Source organism: Symsagittifera roscoffensis, chromosome 2 (assembly GCF_963678635.1).
Source record: "Symsagittifera roscoffensis chromosome 2, txSymRosc1.1, whole genome shotgun sequence".
Taxonomy (NCBI): domain Eukaryota; kingdom Metazoa; phylum Xenacoelomorpha; order Acoela; family Convolutidae; genus Symsagittifera; species Symsagittifera roscoffensis.
The window spans coordinates 31,085,097-31,100,545 of record NC_087063.1 but is presented as its reverse complement, the minus strand read 5'-3'; the positions used below and the strand labels follow the sequence as shown (position 1 = coordinate 31,100,545).

Here is a 15,449-nt window from a genome sequence, read left to right as displayed (position 1 = left end):
TTTGTCCGGGGAGACGAACGGTGAGAAGAGCCAGCGAGTTCAAGATCAACACCCGGGACAAGGAAGTAGGTCCGGGGAGTCTGATGTAGATGAGGAAGTTCCTGATGGGAAGCAGGACCTGGGGAACAAAGTTTTGTCCGGGGAGTTCAGATGGATGTGGAGAAAGCACAGAACTGACCCAGGAGATGGTGCAGACTCCGTCGCAGACTCTTCAACAGATGACAACTCCCGAAACTCAGGAATTGACACCTACTCAGACAGTAACTCGAGATCAGGATTGGAACTGTCAGAACTAGCGATCCACACACTACTAGTGGAAACTAGAGCCAGGGATCTGGATAGAGAGGTATACCAGGACCCTGACAGGGATCGCTACCTCATACCAGGTGAAAGAGTCTTTGATTACGCAGCGGATGATCTGGAGACAATAGCGGTATTGAAACTTTCGATGAGTCTGTTGCCACAAAAAGAGGTAGTCAGGACTGATCTTCAGCCATTCGAACAGGAAACACAGCCATTGGCAAAGATTTGGTGCGTTAAGAAGGAAGAGGATACGCATCGGCCCAATGAGCTGAAAGTCAGATGAGGGTCATAAAGACGTACTTGAAGGCGAGATACAGACTCTCGGATCTTCTAAGAGCGCAGAGAAATGACCGCATGACAAGCAACCTGAAAAGGTGGATCGAAAATGGTTCTCCGGACAAAAGAGACCTCGAGGAAGACAGTTACCGCATTCTGAGACAGTATTTTATGCAGAAAGAGGGAAGGTTATACTTGAAAGGAGGGACGCTTCTATAGACTGAGTACTGGCCGAGCCTCTCATTACGAAAACATTAAGCCACACAATCCATCGACAGAAGACTGGTGTATACCTGCAGACATGGAAAAGGGGGATTATCTTATGATGGACCCTGCTTGTGAGGTCAACGAGAAGGGCACCAGGGAAAAGAACGATGGAGATGAAGTCATAGAGGAAGGAACAAGTGCACTACTGGACCTGGACCCAAATGAGTTGATTGAAGCAGACGATGAAACTTTACCCTACGCAGAAGAGGATTGGCAAGACCCTGAACAAAGGGAGGTTCCCAAAAACTTGGAACCGGATCTTCCGTTCACGATACAGACTCGACAAAATGACAGGACAAGATCCAAGAGGAAATATAACCCTTACGGCGACGATTTCGTAGTGGACACGATAGACCTAAAGAAGATAGTGGAAGAAGTAGTGGATCTAGAGGAAATAACTGTGTCACAGGACATTGACATAGTCAATGATCACGACGATGAGTGGGTCGATGACCGGTCGAAACCCGAGGTAGAATTCGACGACGAGCAACAGCAGTCATATGAACAAGACTTGACGAATCTGCGTGTCTTGGAATGGCTGAACGAAATGACGTCGGACCCAAATGAGACCAGTCTCACGATTCAAGATGTAGATCGTGAAAGCATGAAATACATGAAGACCGAACAAGAAGATCCTTCCTGGGCTGCCCAGGAGGGGCGACTACTCATTCCGGCTTTCAATCTCGACTTGATACCCGGTATGCGATCGAAGGGGGACGTCGATGGATATTTTTGTCCGGGGAGTGGGGGTAGGACTTACCCACACTGAAAATTTATTAATAAAAAAAATTAAGAATAGCAAGAGAGACAGGGGATTTAGAAGCAGAAACAGGCAGAGAACCAAAGAAACCGGACATAGGGAGGGTAGTTGAGTCATATTTTAACTTACCAAATGAATATTCAAGTAGCATAATACTAACAGACAGCGGTTTCATACTCACAGATAGAACATGTGCGATAGCAATCACAGCAGACATGAGTTTTAAGACAGCATTATCAGCGGATTTTAAGAGAGAATATAAAAACATAGAATTCCTTTGGAAGCAAAGACCAGGAATAGGGGCGTAGCAGCGTTGCCTCCGGCAGCGTCACAGATACCGGGAAAATACCTATGTTTCTTAGTGACACGGGCGACGGAGAAGCGGCACGTGGACCAGGAAAACCTAGTCTTGTCCTTGACGAGATTGAGAGACTTCCTCGTGGAAAGGGAAGTGAAGGAGCTTTCGCTTCCAGTGTACGATCAGAACAGAGGGCGACTGCATCCTCGAGAACTGTACGCGCTCATACACGTAATCTTTTCTGATACTAATATACAAGTATACTTACATAAGAAATTTTACTTAAGTATAGGCTGAGTTAAGGTGACATGCAAGAGGGTGTCAGACTAAAGTAGGTAATGTGTGTTATGTTATGTCATCTGTTCTGTTATTAAGGTCCTGGGTAAGAAGGAATTAGTGACCACGAACAACTGAATAACGATCTTAGGAATAGATTCAAAGTTTGCACTGTCCAATCTTAGGTCGAATTCCAAAATTTTAGAGACCGATTGATTTTAATAAATTTTAGGATCAAAATCTTTCTCACTGACTGTTTTAAATAAATAATAAATAAGGTGAAACGGACAATAGTGATATCGTGACCTCTTTGCTAGATCCTGATTGATCATTCAATTACTCACTTGAGTCAAATCAATGAATCAAATCGAATCGAACCTGAAAAAGAGAATGGATAACTTCAACTTGGATGAATTGATGGACCTGGCGGAGGCATATGTAGGACCGATAGTAGATGCGATCTATCGTCGGCAAATGGATCGAGACTTCGCTCTGGAGGACCCAGAGGTAGTCATGTTGCTGACCGCCCTGATAAACATCTTGGGGCATGACAACCGTGGGGACCGCCCCACGGAAGTCCTATTGATGGCAGCATACGGAGAGAGGGGAGTACTAGACCGCCCGAACATGAGAGTGATGAGGTGGAGAAACGGGGCTCTCTCAGGGAGTGACTTGGCGAACGAGCCTGGATTGGGAAGTTCGAGGACTTACCAACCAGGTGAGATGCCTTTGCCCTCCAATCCCAAGCCTGGGCTGAGGAGAATGCATCAAGAGATGAACAGCGAGGCTGCCTCGTCTAGTTCACCACTGAGAATAGCTGTGCCACCAAAGAGGGCGAGAGTAGAACAGGGGGTTCAAACGAACCAAACCATGCAAGATCTCGATGGGACTCTGGAGAGCTGCTCTCCATGGGTTTACCAGACTCATCACGGCCTATAACAATAGTGATAGTGGGAGTTATGATGGCGATACGATGGCTGGAAGCTCATGTGTAGGAGAACAATAGACAAGAGGCGCCTACGAGAGAACAATTGCAGAAATTGGATTCTCTAAAAGACTTAGATCTTTTTGAGACAACGTGCAAGATTCTGAACATTCCGATGGAAGTGAAAAAGATATAGGCAAGGAGACGACTGATGCCATGGTTTAGAGCCAACATGACTGCATGGTTGTACGAGTATGCCAAGAAGCATATGTCGAAGCACGGCAGAGTGTACAGTGTGTATCAGCTGGACATTGGGGCAGGAGCTTTCAAACGAGCTTTCGTGACTCATCGGAATGCAGTGACCACCGCTGTGAAGAGAATTTCCAGGACAAGTGAACGTGATGGAAGGGAGAAAGAAGAGATGTTGAATGAAGATTTGGAGAGAAAGGTGACGTTTTGTCTCCACAATAGCTTCTGCAGAAACAGAGAATCTAATGTAGATACCCTACCTTCTTGTAAACAAAGGGTAGAAGAGCAGAAGTGTTTGAGGACTGCTTCCAACAGCGTCAGAATAGCTAACGATGTGTTGCAAGACACAGAAACTGAAAGCGCAGAGTCAATGTCGCAGGAGGAGGAGATGAAGCATTGACAAATGGCCGGATGACAAGATGCAAACAGAAACGATATTAGAAGAAATTAGAAGTTTTAGAACTTCTAAACGACGAAAAAAGAGGAAACAAAGAAGTGACAAAAAGAAGAAGTTAAAACTCAGGATTGTTTTATGGGTGTGAAAGGAACTCAAGTGAGAAACTAAGCAACCAAGTTGTAATTGAAAACTGAAACATTTAGTTCAGTTTTGAACATTAAAGAAATTGTTGCATTAATAAATTTGCATTTTGATTTTAGTTAGAAACGCTTACTAGTTATTTAGAAAGGCTTGAGTAAAGAGTATATTTAAATATTCCAGCCTGCATGACTGTTTTTAATCAACTAGGAAAACTGATCACTTTCTGGTGACATGAAAGTCTTGGGTAATCTCTTGAAGAGGGAGATTGTTGCATTGTTCTTTCTAACCACAGAGTTCCTTAATTTTAATATGCAACCAAAGGGAAGAAGTATAGTTGGATAATTTTAGCTTGTTGGTTGGCAGGACTGTCCTGCTAACTAACACCTTTTAAAACCTAGGAGAAAAAGTTTTAAATCAGGGCATTGACATTGGAAGTCAGAAAAAATGTTTTATCTTAAGTCATATCCTCAAAGTGCAGATTAGTGAAAAAATTTGGAAGGCTATAGTAGTGTAGTATGATACCATTTATATTATGCAGTGAGTCGATATGACTTGGATAAGAGTAATTTTGTGCATTTTGTAAATTCTGTTCGATGACGATGTACCAATTTTACGGGCCTTGCGAGATTCAATGGGGACATGTGTCCGGGGAGTATGTGTCATTCGACCAGAATGGACGAAAATGCAGATTCGGCGATTTCGAATAGTTAGCAGCTAACCTTCAGAATTGACAGTTTTGAGAGATTAGTGACGTTGTTGGGACTATTAGTCAAACGATGAAGGTCAAGATGTTTTGGTATTTTGAAATTTTAAAATATCGAACTGAGAAGTCGCGCTTCTGAGAAACGGCAAAAACCGCCATTTTGGAAGAAAACTAGAAGAAAATCAGAACAACAATAGTTGCGACCAAGATAACTACGAGAAAAAAGAATATCGGAATCAAAGAAAACAGCAGAGTTAGCAGAGACAGTTCCGAGTTGCAACGATTGTGTCGCTACAATCGTTGCAAGGCCGCTCACAACAACGGTGAAGGGTGGAAAAGCAGCCTTCCGGAAGGAAGATAAGGTTGTTATTTCCCCGGAATCAGGAATCCGAAGGGGTCTCGGGATTTGAACTGAAACTATTTTATGAAAACTTTTAGCTTCCCGGTTATGTCTTGAATGAATTTCTTTGACATCTGAATTCGTTTTACGATGATGAGAAGCTAAGAGTTAGGGGAATGGGTTGATCCATCTTCAATGGAGATGATGATTCTTATCTACTGAACAAAAACAATAGTAATATAATAAGTAGTAGTAGCCCTGTTTTTAAGAGTGACCTTGTGGTCTGGGGATAGTGAGACCCAGCCATGAGCTCACAATTTTGCATGTGGGTAAGTTAATTTGAGCGTTCTGGTCGAAGCCGGAGAACAGTAACGTTTTTGTGGACCCGATGTTAGAGAGACCACCAAAAGAACTGCCTATGGTAGATACGGTGATAAGCATGTAGAGCTCTGTTTAGACGTTGACCAGTCGTCTTCGTTTAGCTTTATTTTCCGTCGATATGTACTTCCGGGCGAATGTTACATGAATGAACCAGTCGTCTTAGAACCTAGCTTTATATTCCGTCGTTATGTACTTCCGGGCGAATGTTACAATCTCACTGGCCTTTTGAGTGTTCGTTTCTATGTTTGCCCCCTCAAAGTATTTTGCCAATGTTTTTTTAGGTTGTCATTTGAGCTACCACGTAAAGAAAGGACGGGAAGAACGAGTGTGCCTTGTTTATGTATTTTGCTAACCCAAACAGCCTAACCGTCTGGGCCACCGTTGATCTCAACCAAGTATACAGCGCTTCACTAATCTCGTTCTTCCTTTTCATGGCTAGTAATTCCTTGTTTATGTCTTTTTCGATTTTCATGATCACGCTGTCTGTCCGATTCTTCCTCTCGCTAAGTTGTTCTGCCCGTAATGAACCTTTCACTTGCTTCTTATTTATCTCCTTTTTCTTTACACAAAAACCCACGCCCTTATCAAACGGCACCGCCAGAAGACCGTTGTCCTTCAAGTACTTTCTGACTTTTTCAACACCTTTGTCAGAGGGGGTCTGTTTCAAATTTTTAGCATATATCTTTGCAATTGCTTCAATCTCACCTTATTTTTTTTCCGGGTAATCTATTCAACTTCAATTCAGACAAAAAACAATCAATGTCCGCAAGAAAGCTAACTTCAATGAATTTGTTTCGTACCGGATCTTTTGGTCCAAAACTTAAGACTTCCCGCACCCAAAGCGGCAAAACCACTTCATCTAAAATTCTGACCTTTCATCCAAGTTTTCTAATGGTCTATCCTGTCTTTCCGAAAGTTTTTCAAGGTTTTTCTTGTGTCGACTTATCGTGTTATTGACAATACACGTTGCTTGCAGGTTCAGATAGAATATTACCGAAGGCCACCACTTCTCATCTATACCCCTTCTCACTACCTCCCTTGCTTTTGCTAGGTTACCCGATGCCTTGGCCCTATCCACATTTGCCTGGCTCATCTCAGATCTCAAGAGTCTCAATTGAAAGCTGTAACCCGCTTGATCCGAAAAAACACCGTTATCAGGCACGCGATGTCCAAATCTCATATAATGTCGTTATCGAGACCTTTTTTCAGAAATTTAATTCTCAGGAAACTGCTATTAAATTTGTTAAAATATTCAAAATAATCTAACTCAAGTTTCCAAGTGAGTTTTTTTTTCAGGACCAATCTAAGGAGTGGTGGTGGCAGCAAAATTAAGATCATCTTTTCTTTGCAGGCCACGAGAATTTAAGCTCATGTGGCACTCAGCAAAGAAAAAACAGCCTCAACATTATCTTACCCCTTATTGATCGTTCGGCTCCGGCTGAAGTTCCCCAGCCAACACCTCCGCGCCTTTGCCCTGCGGCGTCGCTGCGATGGTTTCTTGGTCTGGGCCCGTATCTATGAGAAAATGCCTGGCAGGTGGTCTCGATGGGACAGCACAACCTGTAGTGACTTCAGTTCCAATTGATTGGTGCAGTTGGAGATACTTTCTGAGGACGGCAGGATTCTGTCTCCTGCTTCTAGAGATAAGGTTACCGGTTGTCTCTATGACAATTATCACTGTCTTCCACAGATCCTCAAAAAAAACGCGAGTGCCCGTTCTCCTGCAGTAGACAATGGCACATATTTGTCTTCGCTTCGATTGTAGATACGCCAGTAGTTCATCAAGTGGGCACACCTAAGTTGGCCATCGTTTTATTTCCAGTTGTCATTTGAATTTTTGGGTGCAGATAGTTTCGGGCATAGTGGTATGTTTCTCTCGCTTAATGAAAGAAGAAAGTAGGAATGAATGACCTGTCATGTAAGTATGTCATAATTAAAATGATGTTTTCATGTATTTAGTAAACTTGGATTGAACAGCATATAATGAAATTGTTAAATGGTTTTCTATCACAACATGAACCAAAATAACTCCAGAAAATTTTTTCAGGTTCCTTTAAAGCATAGTTTATTGCCAAGAGTTTTTGTTTTTTATTTCTTCGCCGTTTCATTAGCCAGCTTAATGGAGCGATTAAAAAAGATCTGATCCGGCGCTTTCAATTTGACTTTTCTCTCTTCAAACATTTGAATTTTTGACGTTCTCAATTGTTCTGAATTCAATGTAGAGGGAGTGGGTCATATAGCTGAAATAATAGCGATATGAGCAGTAGTTGCTTTCAAGAAACCAATTGTGAAATTCTTTTATCGTTGATATCCATTTTATCACTTCGGATAGAAAAGTTTCTAATTTAGGATTGCAGAACTGTACCTAACTGCACGGTTGACTGCTTGTTAACCCCATTATATTGTAAAGTTGTACACTTATGCGGTGTGTCTTTTTCAGATCATCAGCTATTTATTGAAGTCTTTCTCAATATTTAACACCCACGGATCATCAGTGATATTCTTTACTATGCGTTGGTTTTTTTTAAAAAAACTTCTAATAGTTTGGATTTGTATTGTTTTTTATCTTATGATACAAAACGCAACCCCTAATTGAATTTAACCGATAAAAAAGCGTTTTACTAAGTTTTTGTTGGATCCTAAATTAAATTAAGTCTTATTTTACTATTACTGTTCTAGTTATTCAATGAATATCGAAGGTGTGAAAATTCTAACAAAATTCAGTTTTTGAATTCATTAACGCTGTTCCGATTATATGTAGTCTTCATTAGATCTATATTTACTTGCTAGAATTATCAAATATCTTCGTGATAAGATTTTGAGGAGTGCAATCCTCTGCCTCAGAGGGTGCAAAAAACTTAAAAATACAAACAACAGACAATTCTATCAGTGCTATAATCGAGGCGGGTAGATTTTTATTGACAATTCTCTGGATGCTTTAAAATAGACTTGATTTATTCATAAATTTTTGTCGATGTATTTATGTAGCGTTCGTATGGCCAACCTGTGCACGGACCGTCGCATGACGGAAGGGTTCATTTTAGTTGACCCATACCAGCGTTATAAAAATGCATATATATCAGCAAACCGTATCATTTTATCAATGAAGTCATAAATCAGCATTAAATGCATCGTCGTAATGTTAATTTATCTTAGCCGTCCTTCCTCCACAATTGCGCTAATGGAGTTGTAGATAAATTGAACTTAGCGCAGCGATCTGCACCCCCTTATACAAAGCTTAGAGCTCCTCAGGAGCGCGAAGCTTATTTTAGTTGTATCCAGCTTTTGCATCAGGCCCTATCCAGCTTTTGCACTTACCGTAACTAAACAGAAGGGCCTCTTTTGTAATTTAGAATTAACTAAGTGCAGATCGCTGCGTAAAATTCAATTTATCGAAAGTTCTATAAGGGTTCGACAAAACAGTACATACCTCTATCGAATCCATCACTAGTTCTGCGGTTTTGGCGTTAAAGCGTCTCCAATCCTTCCTCTCCGTCTCTTAGGGTAGGCTCGGTCTCTCCTTTGCTTCTTATCGCTCACCTGTTCCATTGTGTTAGTCTATATGGACACCAAATCCCCATCTGATAGAAATTTTGTCTTAGTAGCCTAGATTTTTCGGATTTTTTTTCAAGTTCAGTTGATAAGGTTTGGACAGTCAGCGCATAGACACTTCTTGGTGCGCTGCTCCTTATAATCTCGCTTCCAAAACCCTTATAAAACTAGCTGACTCTCGTCTTTTCTACGTTCATTGAAGCTATCCCCGACTCATTCAGGGACTGGTTGAATATACTCGCGTCAAATCACTCAGACCTACTTTGGCCCATTTGAGTGCAGGGTGTGTCTGAACTACCGTCTTGGTATACCACTCCTTAGTTTCAGTTCACTAAGTGCTAAAACGCTTACACGTTTATGGGAACCACACTCTTGCCTGCTCAGCCGAAGGCGGTCGCATCTTCCTTAATGATAGGATTAGAGGCGATTTTCTATTGGCAAAAAAGCCGCTCCTTCAACTAGAAAGTGTCAAATTAACTGAAGTACAAAAACGCAAGCAGGGTTGCGCAAAAGCCGTCTCTGTTTTGACCGGTTTTCTGTCGAAGCTTTAGGTGAATAGTCGCTTACAGCCTTGAAGACCTTAATGGTTGTTGCACTAATGCCCTCTGAGCTCTGCCAACCCTGGACACCGGCTAGCTTAGCCTTAACTGCTGCAGCAGCTTTCCGCTCATGATGGGAACTAAGTTTTGATAGTCTTCAAGTTACTTGGATTATTATATGATTCCTTATACTCGCTGGTTTGGTGTTTCAGATTCTCAATTGAACTTAAAACTTTGAAAGCGAATTGACTCTGTAACGCTATTTTTGATCGTTACCTGCGTTTTGGTCTTTACTAATACGAGAGCAAATGTCTTGTTTTTTTTCGAGCAGCCGTGACCGAGTTGGTAAGAGCTTGAACCTGATATATTTTTCCTTTGAAGTTCGAATAATTTTTTTATTCGGTTTCCTTGTTCTTTTACACCTTCAATCTTCTGTTGGCTATTTATTTGTTTCAGCGTGCATGAAATTGAAATTTTGAAGGGAGATATTGAACTTGTCGGACTTTCGTTTTTCTCCTGATGTTTTGTCGGCTTAGTTTCCACATCACGGATTTTATTGCACTGTAAGGAAATTCTTCTTTTAGTTGCAATTGCTGTTGATTTACTACAGTCTTTTTAAAATTTACTAGCCGTGACTTTTCGTATTTTCTATTTTTTGTTTTTGCATAGTAAAAGGTTTATCCGGCCTAAGTGGTTACGTCTTATGTTTTGTTTTCGGTTGTGGTGTTCAAGTTCAAAAACAACGTTTTTTAAAATTTTTTTTTACCTGATTTAAAGCTAGTGAATAGAGAATGCGACGGAAATATATAAATAAAGAAACAACTACATTTTTTTTGAAAAAAAAAGAGTCAAGTCGTCAACTTTTTCGTTTTTTTTTTTGAAAAAGTTTTCAATTGTCGTTAATTCATTTATTTCAGTCTCATTTTCTATTCGTTAGATTGCAATGCTTTGCCTATGTGTTTGGATATGTTTTTCCAGTGAAAAAAAATATTTCAAGTTATTTCAATTTTTTCTTGTCTTTCTTATGTATTGTGCTTTGTTGAGGCTCACAAAACGAAAATACAATTATACAATTTAGGTTAGTCTTACAAAAAAGGCTCTCATACATCTCCTTTTACTGAGTTACAAGTACACCTTATGTTTTACTGTTTCTAAACACTTATTTTTTGAAAATTGAAACTTCTGATTACGTGAAAATTGCGAAAAGGGCTCTGATAAACAGTCACTAAATTGTTTTGTCGTCAAATTTTTCGCAATCACTTGAAATTGACCTGACCTTTCCCAATTCAAGCATCTTTGAAAATCTGTGAACTTTCTTGGTATCAGTTAGTATCACTAAATACTAGCCTCAACAGTTCCTAAACCTTTTCCGGTGTATTGAGTATTGACTTAGTGTTTCAGCATGCGTTTTTTTTGTTTTCAGGTCGTCTATTTTGACAGCGTTTACTGCTTCTGAAGAACCAAAAATTAGGTTTTTTCGATTTTTCACTTCACCATATCTCGTGTTACTTTTTTGCAATAGGATTTCGTGCTGATTTAACGTATCCGGACAAAACGCACTAAACTCGAAAAATAAAACGCGTATTTGTCAAATAGTGCTGAGTTTTAGTGAAAAATTATGAAGAAAAAACTTGCTTAGAGTTTCAGTAGAATAAGAGTGATGGATTTTGTTTTGCAAAATTCGGGCCCAATGTTTTAGTCCAAAAACGGATCAATTTTGGCTTTTTTTATTCAATCAAAAAGTACGCCAAAACCACGTGGTCGATCACTGACAAACTTATATCAACGTGAGCCACATATGTAGCTCAACAAATTTTAAAAATAAATGTTCTTCAAAGAATGCGAGAACCTTTTTAAAATGTTTTCAATTACAAAAATGATGTTTTACATAGTGAAAACGACCTTTTTTTTGTCTATCAAACAAAAAGACGTTAATTAATATAATTTTTGGAGGTTAAGTTTTTCTGAACGTTTTTTGAACTAAGTAAGAGGCTCATGTAGATATAATTATGTCAGTAATCGACCAGGTAGTTTTGTTGTAAATTTTGATTGACTAAAAAAGCCAAAAATGATCCATTTTTAGACTAAAATATTGGACCCAAATTTCTCAACGCAAAATGCATCATATTATTTCTGCTGTAATTATTAGCAAGTTTTGTCCTCGTCATTTTTCAACTTAACTCAATCCAATTTGAGAAAAACCTGTTTTAAATTTCATTTTTATTTTTTCGTTTATCCGGATAATTTGAATCAGCACTGCGAGCCGGTTCTTATCCAAGTTTTATATATTATTTCAGTTGTTTGGTTTTTCAAAATCTGATAAATATCATTTTCAAGCTTTCTGCACACTCGGGTCGAAAGTTTGAATCGTCAAATTTTTTTCAAATTTAAGTAGAGCTATGATAATGTAAATTGTTCCATGATACTTGATAGTTGTAATATTATTTTTTTAAAAATTCTCGATTATTTTCTGGAACTTATGTGCTGTTTCCACTATATTGTCTACATTCAAGCTTGCGTTGATAACAGTGAGCTGGTTGAGGCATTAACCGCTAAGTGAACAAGCTCAAGTTTCGTATTTGAACCCAATATGGGGGGGGGCTACGACTAGCGATTTACTGACGATTATACACAAATTCTGATTTTTTTTTACAATTGTCAATTATGTCAAGTTTGTACCATGAGTCGGCTAATTTCATTGTGTGTATCGTCAGTGAATTGTTATACGTACTTATTAAATTGTCAGGTTTTTTGTGCGACATTTTTTAAACTAAAAAGTGGATTTTGTTTGTCGCTTCTTTCGTTTTCGCCTTCGGCAAGTTTTTGATATTTGTTCCTTTCATTCCCATACTTCTGTTATGATTAAGTTCGTTCAAATGTCTGAGTTAAGGATAGCACCCGGCAATGCAGATAGATTCGTTCGCTGTCCTCGCCGAGTTGCTATTCATTCTGTTTAAGCATATTTGCTTAATATGATTTTTGTGTTAACTAGAAATTATTTCTTCTTCGATGATTTTTTAAATCTTTTTGAATAGCCGAAATCAGCTTTTTAGATTGTTTCAAAGTTTCAATTAAAAGGAAAAAAAATAAATTGGAAAGATTATAGCCAAACTTTGAATAACTTGTGCGTGCGGATACGCATTAAATGTCCGTAAACTGCTAGTTTTAGACCGTTTAATTTGTTTTTCTTGCATCCCGGCATGAAATAATTTTTCAAATTTTTTTTAGTCATTCGTTTGTGTATAACAGGCTTACGATGCGCCAATGGAAAACTACCAATTACCAGCGGATTTAGGGGGCTGACTATCCCCCTCAAGAATTTGACCCAAATGGTCCCCCTTTGTACTATTTTGTGATATCCATTTTTGGTGACGGACCCTAAATGTTTCTAAAGGCGCCTGTGGCGCCAATATATACTTATTTTGAGGGGGGAGCGCGCGTCAAAAAAGTGCGATTTTTTAGTCAACATTTTCCAAAAATTTACCTGCGGCGCAGAATGTTGTCAACATGGGGTCTTTATAGTGATTTGGGAGAGCTCAGAAAATCAATTTGGTCGTCCTAAAAAAAAGGTCGGCAAAATTTTTTTGAAAATGGGTTCATTGATTTATGGGTTCGAATGTGGCCAGAAGTTGTTTTTTTTTCAACGGGGAAATATTCTAATTCAAATAAAATTGTCGGCCGATTATTTGGGTTCATGTTTTCAGCTTAGTTGTCACATCTTAGAATAGTTTTTTGATGTGCTTGTTTTTCTAATGTTGACTTTTAGTGTTTGATTTACTCCTGCAACTTGTAATTTTATAACGTTGACCTCGTATTTCCTTTGTTTTTTGTTTCGGTAAAAAACTTCCTCTCCAACTTTCGCCCAAATTGTTTCGGCCCATTTTTTATCGGGTTAATGACCTGATTTTGGCCTGAAGAGAAAAACATATCAAAAACTCCCCTCCGCACTCTTCAAGTTGATGGTAGGTTTACCAATCGGTTTGTTGAAATATCTTTTCGCTATGGAAAATTATTTCCAAATTTATTGGAAAAATTTTACTTTTCTCTAACTTTCACTGATTTTGAAGAAGGTGTTAACTTTAAAAGACCGCCTATTCTCCTATGTGCCTACATACTCCCCTAAATTCTCTTTTCACTTGACCACTTTGTCTACAGCCTTCGAAAAAATCGGTGGGGCAGTATTTGACACATATTTTTAATTTTTTATTTCGTTTTTTGGTTTCCATGAATTGAACGGTTTTAGAAAGCTCTCTGCAGAAACGGTTACGCCCAATTTTTTTTAATGGCCAAGTTATGGCTCTCGAAATTCTCAATATGTGATCGTTGTGTGAACCTTTTTTTGACTTTTCTCGCAAACTAACTTCTCAATTTTGATATTGCCGGTTGAATGGAGATAATGGGTAGTGAGAAGCTCCCCTGCATTAGCGGCCCGGCATTTTACATAGAAAGTTATCGCCCTCGGAAAAGTCGATTTTTTTTCAAAACCGTTATTTAAACTTTTCGAATTTTCCCGAAAATTAATTTGCCATATATGAGACTTGAGTTCAATTCATAAAACGGGTTGCGAGAAGCTCATTTCTTTATGCGACTACGCCCAAATTTTTCTGACACCAAAAGTAATGGCCCTCGAAAAAGTCAAAAGTTTTTGACTTTTCTCAAACTAACCTCCCAAATCTGAGATTTTGGGTCCAATCAAAATTTTAGGTTGCGTGAATCTTTTCTGCATAAGTGGCAAATAAGCCGCTCATATTTTTTTTACACAAAAAGCTATGATTATCGGAAATGTCAAATTTTTGATTTGTTGACCGTTTTTTGGACTTTTTTTGCTAACTGTCAAATCTGATATCATGGGTTTAATCGGCTACATGTTACTGAAAGGCCACTCTTACAATTGACTTTGCCCAGTTTCTATAAAAAAAGTTATGGGCTTCAAACAGTCAAAGTTTTTTTGGAAAATTTTCAAGCTTACGCTTTTGGAAAATTTTCAACTTTTAGGAAACTTTTCAACTACCGTGTCAATTCTCAGGTTGTGTTCAATCGAGAATCCAGGTTTCAGGAGAAAAAGGTTATGGATATTTGAAAGTTTTTATCCGTTTTTCAGATCTTTTGACCAGTTTATATAGGACCTTCTTGAATTTTTTTTTTCAAATTCTTTCAAACAAATCTGAGATGAAAAATTCAGTTGAAAGAACCGGTTGCGATAATTGTTTTTCACAGAAGCGGCGACTCCTTATTTTTTGATCGTTTTATAGGTTCTTACTTTTTCCACTTATTTTAGTAGAGAAACAACTAAGGTTTTGGACAAAGTCGAATATTTGAAATCATTTTCCGTGCCGCGTCAGTATAGCAATTTCATTCATCATCAAACATGTACATCCAGCTTTAGCTGGGCCCCTAAATTTTGTTTATGAAGACCCAAAAAAGTCCTGGCTCACCTAGTTTTTTTCAAAAGATTTTTTAAGACTTACGTTTTTTTGTGTTGTATCGCAAGCTTCGCCTCTGTGTCGATTTTTTCGTTTTTTTAACTGTTCGATAAAAACTGTTTTCCATGGGTATATATTACTGTGGTTGTCGAATTTGCCTAAGTTCTATTTTTGGTTTTGAAATTTTTATCACACCACGCAGAAAAAAAAACGATATTAATTTGAATACACTTTTATTGTATTTTTTAAGACTATTGGTCGGAACATTTTATGCTGCTTGCACATTAACCGGATATCCGTGTTTTCTTTTTTGTTTTCCACGAAAAATTAGGTACCACAAAAAATCATCGGAACGGTTCGAGTGACATATCATATTGAAGCTTTTTCAGTCGTGATTCGAACGACCTTGAAATTTTTTCAGTTTCAAGAAAACACGGTTAAAGTTTTTTTTTGATTTGTGGTCTAATTTCGAACAAGGAAAGCGAGCGAGCATGCTTTTTGATGCTTAATTTGAGCCCATTACAATACATTTTTCGGTCCTAAGTTTATTTTTCACTCTGCTAAAAAAAATTGGAGTTTTTAACGCATTTTGGGAATCAAAACTTTAAAAATTCAGAAC

At 38.6% G+C, this 15,449-nt stretch overlaps 1 protein-coding gene across 1 annotated transcript in view; it reads left to right on the top strand.

Moving 5' to 3' along the window:
- The first annotated feature begins 12,136 nt into the window (after positions 1-12,136).
- LOC134839524 (large ribosomal subunit protein uL11-like) overlaps positions 12,137-15,449 on the top strand; it is a 359,274-nt gene continuing 355,961 nt past the window's right edge. The window contains exon 1 of the mRNA XM_063855105.1: positions 12,137-12,147. The gene's annotated coding sequence lies outside the window, so the exon portion shown is untranslated. The remainder of the gene's footprint in view (positions 12,148-15,449) is intronic.